Source organism: Myodes glareolus, chromosome 1 (genome assembly GCF_982192425.1).
Source record: "Myodes glareolus chromosome 1, mMyoGla1.1, whole genome shotgun sequence".
NCBI classification, from domain to species: Eukaryota; Metazoa; Chordata; class Mammalia; order Rodentia; family Cricetidae; genus Myodes; species Myodes glareolus.
Genome location: NC_142026.1, coordinates 75,143,649 through 75,151,688, shown reverse-complemented (window position 1 = coordinate 75,151,688; position 8,040 = coordinate 75,143,649). Strand labels below are relative to the sequence as shown.

General features: G+C 42.9%; 1 pseudogene; it reads right to left on the bottom strand.

Moving 5' to 3' along the window:
• Positions 1-6,657: 6,657 nt before the first annotated feature.
• On the bottom strand, positions 6,658-6,757 carry LOC125411864 (U6 spliceosomal RNA; annotated as a pseudogene).
• Between the last annotated feature and the right edge of the window lie 1,283 nt (positions 6,758-8,040).

Below are 8,040 nucleotides of genomic sequence, written 5' to 3'. Positions count from 1 at the left end.
GTTGGGCTGGAGAGATGGCTCACCATTTAAGAGTACTAGTTGCTCTTCCAGAGGTCCTGAGTTCAAGTCCCAACAACCATCTAGAATGAGATCTGCTGCCCTCTTCTGACATAAAGTTGTACATGCAGCTAGAGCACTCATATACATAAAATAAATAAATAAATCTTAAAAACAACATCAGACTTGCTACCATTTCACCAGTGGGCACATCTCTCCTACTCAATCGTGTTACATGCACAGTCCACAGTTGAGGGAAACCACTGATTTTCTTCCCCAGCAGCCAACATGGAGGACTCTGATGGATAGCCAGCAGGGAGGACTTTGATGGTGGGCTAGCAGGGAGGACTCTGATTGTGAGCCAGCAGGGTGGTAGCTTCCAATACAGTTTCAGATTGCTTTGTCTACGTCCTGAACCAAGAGTATGTGGTGTCTTCAGAAATAGGATCTTGGTTGGGTGATGGTGGCGTATGCCTTTAATCCTAGCACTCAGGAGGCAGAGGCAGGTAGATCTCTGTGAGTTCAAGGCAAGGCCAGTCTGGTCTACAGAGCTGGTTCCATGACAGGCTCCAAAGCTACTGAGAAACTCTGTCTTGAAAAACAAAACAAACAAACAAACAAAAAACCAAAAAAAAAAAAAAAAACCCAACAACCCAGAAATAGGATCCTACCTTAATTCTGGTAGGCAATAGACAGTAAATAATAGTAATATCAATAGCCTGTATTGTTTTCTGAGGGATATAAGGGACTTTCCTGGGTGACTCATAAGGAAGTATCACACACTGAACACAGGAACATTTAATAACCTTGTTGTGGGACAAACTGACTGATTCGCTTGTGCAGTACTTTTGTTTAATCTGTTTAAAGTTTTTGTTTGAAATCAGCTTAGCAAATTTCCATTTCCCTTACAGTTTTGTTGTTTTGTTTTGTTTTTCAAAGTAGGGCTTCTCTGTGTAGCCCTGGCTGTCCTGAAACTCTTGTGGACAAGGTTAACCTCGAACTCTCTGGCTTTAATCTGCTGGGATTAAAGCAGTGTACCACCATGCCTGATACTCTCATGGCTTTTTTTAAAAAAAAAATTATTTTATGTGCATTGGTGTTTTTGCCTGCATGTAAGTCTATGTGAGGATGCCAGATCCCCTGGAACTGGAGTTACAGACAGTTCATTTGTGAGCTACCACATGGGTGCTGGGACTTGAACCAGGGTCCTCTGGAAGAGCAGCCGGTGCTCTTAACCACTGAGCCATCTCTCCAGCTTCTTTATGGTTTTTTGTAAATCCCCTGGAACTGAAGTAACAGACAGTTGTGAGCTGCCATGTGGGTACTGGGAATTGAACCTGGGTCCTCTGGAAGATCAGCCAGTGTCCTTAGCTGCCGAGCCATCTCTGCAGCCCCCAACGTTTTCTTATCATATGGGACCTTAAAGGCCCCTCCTCTCTTAAAGCCCCTTTCTAGTTTCCTTGACTCTACAGACACACTCCCACATAAGTGTATGTGTGCGGGTGTGTTTGGGAAAGCGGGTCTGCTTATGACAGCAAACACGCAGTACTGGTCTTTCTGAGTGGTGCCTCACTTAACATTTTTTCATCCTTTAGCCATTTTCCTGAAATTTCACAATTTTACTTTTCTTTGTGGCCCCAAACAATTTTGTGGTGGGTAGGGAGCACATTTTCACGATCCATTCGCGAGTTGATGGACAGATGTACTGATCATGTTTCCTGGCCGTTGTGGTTAGAGCAGCAATGAACATGGATAAGCAAGTATCTTCCTGGTAGATTCTAGAATCCTTTGAGGACACACCTAAGAGTGATACAGCCACAATATTATAGCTCTGTTTTTTAAAAAGAAAGTTTCAGATTGATTTACATAGTGGCTACACACTTTATACTGCCAACAATAAATAAAAATTCTCTTTTCCCCATATCCTCACCAGCATTTGCTGTCATCAATTAATTCATTCATTTATTCATTCGTTTGTTTAGGTGATAGCCATTCTCACTGGGGTAAGATAAAATCTCAAAGTAGGGGCTGGAGAGATGGCTCAGAGGTTAAGAGCACTAGTAGCTCTTCCAGAGGTCCTGAGTTCAATTCCCAGTAACCACATGGTGGCTGACAGCAATCTATAATGAGATCTGGTGCCCTCTTCTGGCCTGCAGACAGAACACTATATACATAATAAATAAATCTTTAAAAAAAAATCTCAAAATAGTTCTAATTTGCATTTCCCCCAATGGTTGAAGAAATTAAATATTAAAAAATATTTTATTTGTATTTCTTCTCTAAGAACTCTTTATTCAATTCCTTAGCCCATTTTTTAAATGATTTGTTTTTGTTTATATTGTGTGTATGCATGTGTGTCTGTGAGATCTAGGTGTGTGCCTGTGACCAGTAGAGGCCAGAAGAGGGCAATAGATCCCTGAAGTTGGAGTTTAAGTAATTGTGTGTGTGTGTGTGTGTGTGTGTGTGTGTGTGTGTGTGTGTGTGTGTTTAGGTCCTCTGCAAGAAACTTATCCATTTATTTGTTTTTTAATTTTTAAAAAATAAAGCTGGACATAGTGGCACACATTTTTACTCCTGGCACTCGAGTGTGAGTTCGAGGCCAACCTGGTCTACACATGGAGTTCTACAATAGCAAAGGATATTACACAGAGAAACCAATCCTGTCTTGAAAAAGCAAATAAAATAAAATGCTTATTTATTTACTTTAGTTGTATGAGTGTTTTGCTTGCATATTCTATCTAAGCACCAATACGCCTACTGCTCAAGGAGGCCAATAGCCTGCAGAGGTTCTCTGTCCTGTCCTCCTCCTCAGGAGGTGACAGATCCTGCAGAGAGCTTCAGGTTTCACAAGTAAGCACCCAAGCTGAAGTTGAAGTCGGGTTTTGTTTTTTTGTTTTTTTTTTTAAGTTTTTTTCATGATTTATTTATCTTTATTTTATGTGCATTGGTGTGAAGGTGTCAGATTCCCTGGAACTGGATTTTCAGACAGTTGTGAGCTGCCATGTGGGTGCTGGGAATTGAACCCGGGTCCTCTGAAAGAGCAGTCAGTGCTCTTAACCGCTGAGCCATTTCTCCAGCCCCCTTGTTTTTTTGGGGGGGGGGATTTTCTTTGCTTTTCCTTCTCCCTCTCCCTCTCCTTCTCCTTCTTCTTCTTCTCCTTCTTCTTCTGGTTTTTCAAGACAGGGTTTCTCAGTAGCTATGGAGCCTATCACTAATGTTCCTGTTAGTAACTCCAATAAACACACAGGTCCACCAGAGTCTAATGTAACTGTAAAACTGGTGGATGTCTATGGGTTTGAGGTCAGCCGAGTCTATATAGTGAGTTCCAGGACAACCAAAGCTACAAAGAGAGACTCTGTCTCAAAATTAATTAGTTAGTTAATTAAAAACTGTACACAAAGTTCAGTTGGTAGAGTGTTTGCCTTTCAAGCATGAGACCATAGGTTTGATTTCTCAGTGTTAGAAAAAGGAATTATTAGGGGTTGGAGAGATGGCTCAGTGGTTAAGAGCACTGGCTGCTCTTCTAAAGAACCTGGGATTAATTTCCAGCACTGACATGGCAGCTCCCAACTATTTGCAACTCCAAGATCTGATACCTTCATGCAGGCGAAACACCAATATACATAAAAAAATAAATAAAAATTTTAAAAAGGACTAATAATAATAATCACACAATGAAGATATCATTTCCACGCAATCAAATTAAAGCTTGAGTTACAGAGCTAGCTCTACCCAGGAATGTGATTCCTTCCTTCCTCCCTTCCTTCCTTCCTTTTTCTTAAATTTATTTAATTTTTAAGTATGTGGGTGCTTTGCCTGCTTGTACATCTATGTAGCACGTGTGCCTGGTGCCCGAAGAGATCAGAAGAGAGCATTAGATTCCTTAGAATTGGAACCGTGGACGGCTGTGAGCTATCACATGAAAGCTAGGATTAAACTCCAGTCCTCTGCAAGAGCAACCAGTATTCTTAACCACTGAGCCATCTCTCCAGCCTTAATTTCTTTCATCCTCAATAGCTATTGAAAAATCATTAATCAGTTTAATCACTGATTAATGTGTGTGTGTATGTGTGTGTGTGTGTGTGCTCATACTCAGAGACGCTAAGGACAACCTAATGTGTCATTCTTTAGGTATCATTCACTCTACAAAAAAGTTATTTTTTAAAGATTTGGGGTTTTTTGCTTTTTTTTTTGGTGTTTTTGTTGCTGCTTTCTTTTTGCTTTTGTTTTTTGAGGCAGAGTTTCTCTGTATAGCCCTGGCTATCATAGAACTCACTCTGTGGACCAGGATGGACTCAAACCTGGGGATTAAAGGCACCACCACTGCCCAGCTTAAAGATTTGCTTTCATTGTTTTAAGTTACATGGAGGTGTGTGTGTGTGTGCGCGTGGGCACGCGCGTGTGTGTGTGTGCGCACATGAGTGCAGGTTAGGGCAGGGCTCAGATTTCCTGGAACTAGAGTTACCTTATGATGTAGGTGCTAGGTTCCATTCCTGGTCCTCTGGAAGAGCACACAGTGCTCTTAACCACTGAGTCATCTCTCCAGTCCGCCTCCAATTTCTTTTTGAGACAGAATCTCTCTTGACCTGAAATTCATGAAGGAGGCAAGGCTGACTGGCCAATGAGCCCCAGGAATATGCCTGTCTCTGCTTCCCAGGACTGGGATTACAAGCAGCTACCTAGCACCACACCTGGCTTTTGACAAGGGCTCTGGGGATTGATTGCAGGTCCTTGGACAAGCACTATACCTGTGGTCTCAGATTAAGAGCCTGGTTAAAAAAAAAAAAAGGTATTCAACTGGCATTTCCAAGGTTAATAATAATCAAAAGTGAACTATTTTCTTTTCTTTGATTATTTAATGTGCACTGACATTTTGTCTGCATGTATATCTGTGTGAGGGTGTCAGATCCTCTAGAACTGTAGTTACAGACAGTTGTGAGCTGCATATGTGGGTGTTCGGAATTGGACCCAGGTCCTCTGGAAGAGCAGTCAGTGCTCAACCACTGAGTGGTCTCTCCAACCCATTAGCTATTTTTTCTTCCTTCCTTCCTTCCCTCCTTCCTTCCTTCCTTCCTTCCTTCCTTCCTTCCTTCCTTCCTTCCTTCCTTCCTTCCTTTCTTTTGGTTTTTCAAGACAGAGTTTCTCAGTAGCTATGGAGCCGGTCCTGAAATTCACTCTGCAGACCAGGCTGGCCTTGAACTCACAGAGATCCACCTGCCTCTGCCTCCTAAGTGCTGGGATTAAAGGTATGCGTCATCACAGCCCAGTGTGAACTATTTTCTTATGGGATGTAGAAGTACACCCCTTTCTGAGTTCTTATTTGCAATTTTGCATAATTTCTGAGATGCTGGGATCAAACCCGGCTTCAGCCACACTCTACTAAAGGAGCCACATCCAAGGCTTCTTTCTGGAGTTTATAGACATCCTCTGGCCTATCTGTCTGGAGGGTCAAACATCCAAGGCCTCTTTCTGGACTTTATAGACATCTTCTGGCCTCTCTGTCTGGAGGGCCAAACGTAGTGGGCCTCTGACTTGCAAAGGACGTTGGAACTCAACAGGGGGCGATGGAGCGGAGCAAGTGTAAGCAGAGAACAAGCCATAAAAGAGTCTGTGAGCCTCTTAAAGTGTCCCATAAACCACGAAGTGACTCACTCATTCCTGGGCGCAGTTAGTTAAGTAAGATAAATAGAAATTGTAAGGAACAAAGGCTTTAGCTGCAGAGGAGTGTGGAGACCTTAGCGAGAGGAGTGCAGAGACCTTAATAAAACATGATCAAGTGTAAATTCAAGGTCATTGCTTTGTGAGGGGGGGAAAAGGGGTCTTAATTACCTCAAGTCAGGCACCAGCTGCGGAGAGTAAAACCGGTTCAAAAGGTCAGTCAGCATTTGAGATTAACAGCTCATGCAATAGCACTTAGAAACGTAAATTCATAAGGGCTCATGCTACGATCCTTCGTCACACAGAGGGATAAAGAAAATCTATCAGTAACACCAGCTCTAGGGGAGCTGGGGCCAAAGGTCACTCTGGGCCACACGGGGAGACCCCATTTCTTTTTCAAGAAAAGAAAAAAAAAACAGCAGCAACAAAACTTTTTAAAACCACAACCTAATAAATTCCACTGACTGTTTACTTAGAAAATATTTGTGAGGTCATTGCACCATGGACCCAAACGTCAGAGATACCCAATGCTGCCAGAGGAAACAGACACTTACAGACATTCAACATTTTTAGTTGAGGAGAGAGGGAAGGATGGGAAAGATTGAGAGGAGGAGAATCGGGGAAGGAGGGCATGCAAGGATTGAACTCAGATCATCAAACTTGGCAGCAAATATTTTCACCCACCTGGTTATCTTATTGAGCCCTGTTTTTTGCTTTTACATTTTTTCTTTTTTTAAAAAAACGACATTGACTGTCTTATATAGACATTTCCTTCGCTATTGATGTATCTGAAGAGCCAACTTGCTTTCATCCTTTTTTTTAAAAAGAAGATTTTATTTATTACATATGCAGAGTTCTGCCTGCATCTATGCTTGAAGGCCAGAAGAGGGCACCAGATGGCTGCGAGCCACCATGTGGTTGCTGGAAACTGAACTCAGGACCTCTGCAGAGCAGTCTCTTCAGCCTCTTTTTTTTAAAATAACATTTTTTCACTTATTTTATATAAAAATGGAATGCTTCACGAATTTGCATGTTGTCCTTGTGCGGGGGCCATGCTAATCTCCGTATCGTTTTAATTTTAGTATACGTGCTGCCAAAGCAAGAGCAACCTCCTTAAAAAAAAAAAATCATTTTATTTATTTATTTATTTATTTTAGATTCAGTTTGCTCATTAGAGTGTTTTGCCTACACATATGTCTGTGCACCACGAGCATACCTGAGGGAGTGGTGAACCTCCATGTGAATGCTGGGAATCGAACCTGAGTCCCTCACAAGAACAGCAAGTTCTCTTAACCACTGAGCCAGTTTTCCAGCCGCTGCATATTTATAGTTTTTAAGTTCGTATGTGTATGGGGGGAGCTGCTCCAGAGACCAGAAGAGGGCACTGGATCCATCCCCTGTTCCCAGAAGCTGTGAGCTGCACCATATGTGGGTCCTGGATGTTAAACTCCGTCGTCTAGAAGAGCAGCACTCATGGTCCTCATGACTGAGCTATCTATTTACGCAGCCCCTTTTAGATGGGGTCTCCAGTCTTCAGAACTGGCCTCAAACCCACCACAGCCAAGGATGACCTTGAACTTCCTGCCCCACCTCCCTAATGCTGGCATTCTGGAGAGAAACCAGCACAGTCCGTTTATCTGGTGTTGGAAACGCTCTGCTCTACCACATCTGGGAGGAGGAGCGATTGAGTCAGCGGTTACGTGGGCTGGAGACTGTCTCCAAGACTGGGCCCGAGTGCATCCAGCTGGTGATTTCACCGTGGCTCAAACAGGAAGCTGAAGGAAAGTCTACTGAATTAGGAAACTATGCAATAAATCGACTGGGGAAAATTAGTGCTGTCAGTTTTGTTCTTGGCATGTTGACCCAGCCTGGGCGATTCTCGGTTGTTAGAACTGGCTGGATGCTTGGTGAGATCATCTGGACCTCTTCTTAGAAGCTATCAGTAGTGTTCCCTGACCCCAACCAAAACTGTCTGCAGCCACTGCAGTTGTTCCCCAGAGGGGATGTGACATATTAAGCTTTTTTCCTCCTCCCCCTCTTTCTCTTCCTCCTCCTCCTTCTTCTTCCTGAAACAGCCCAGGCTGTCCTGGAACTCACTCTCTAGACCTAGACCAGGCTGGCTTTGAACTCAGAGATCCTCCTGCCTCTGCCTCCTAAGTGCTGACTACCACCCAGCAGGTTTTCTTTTAGTCGTTATCTTGTTGTGATTTTTGCAGATGTCACAAGATAACTTTATTCAGCATGAACAATAGTGAAGATTTTAGAGGGCCATGTGGCTAAGAGTGACAGCTAGCCAGAGTGAAAGTATCCCAGGACCTAGTCTTTTGTTTCTTTTTTCTTCTTCTTCTTCTTCTTCTTCTTCTTCTTCTTCTTCTTCTTCTTCTT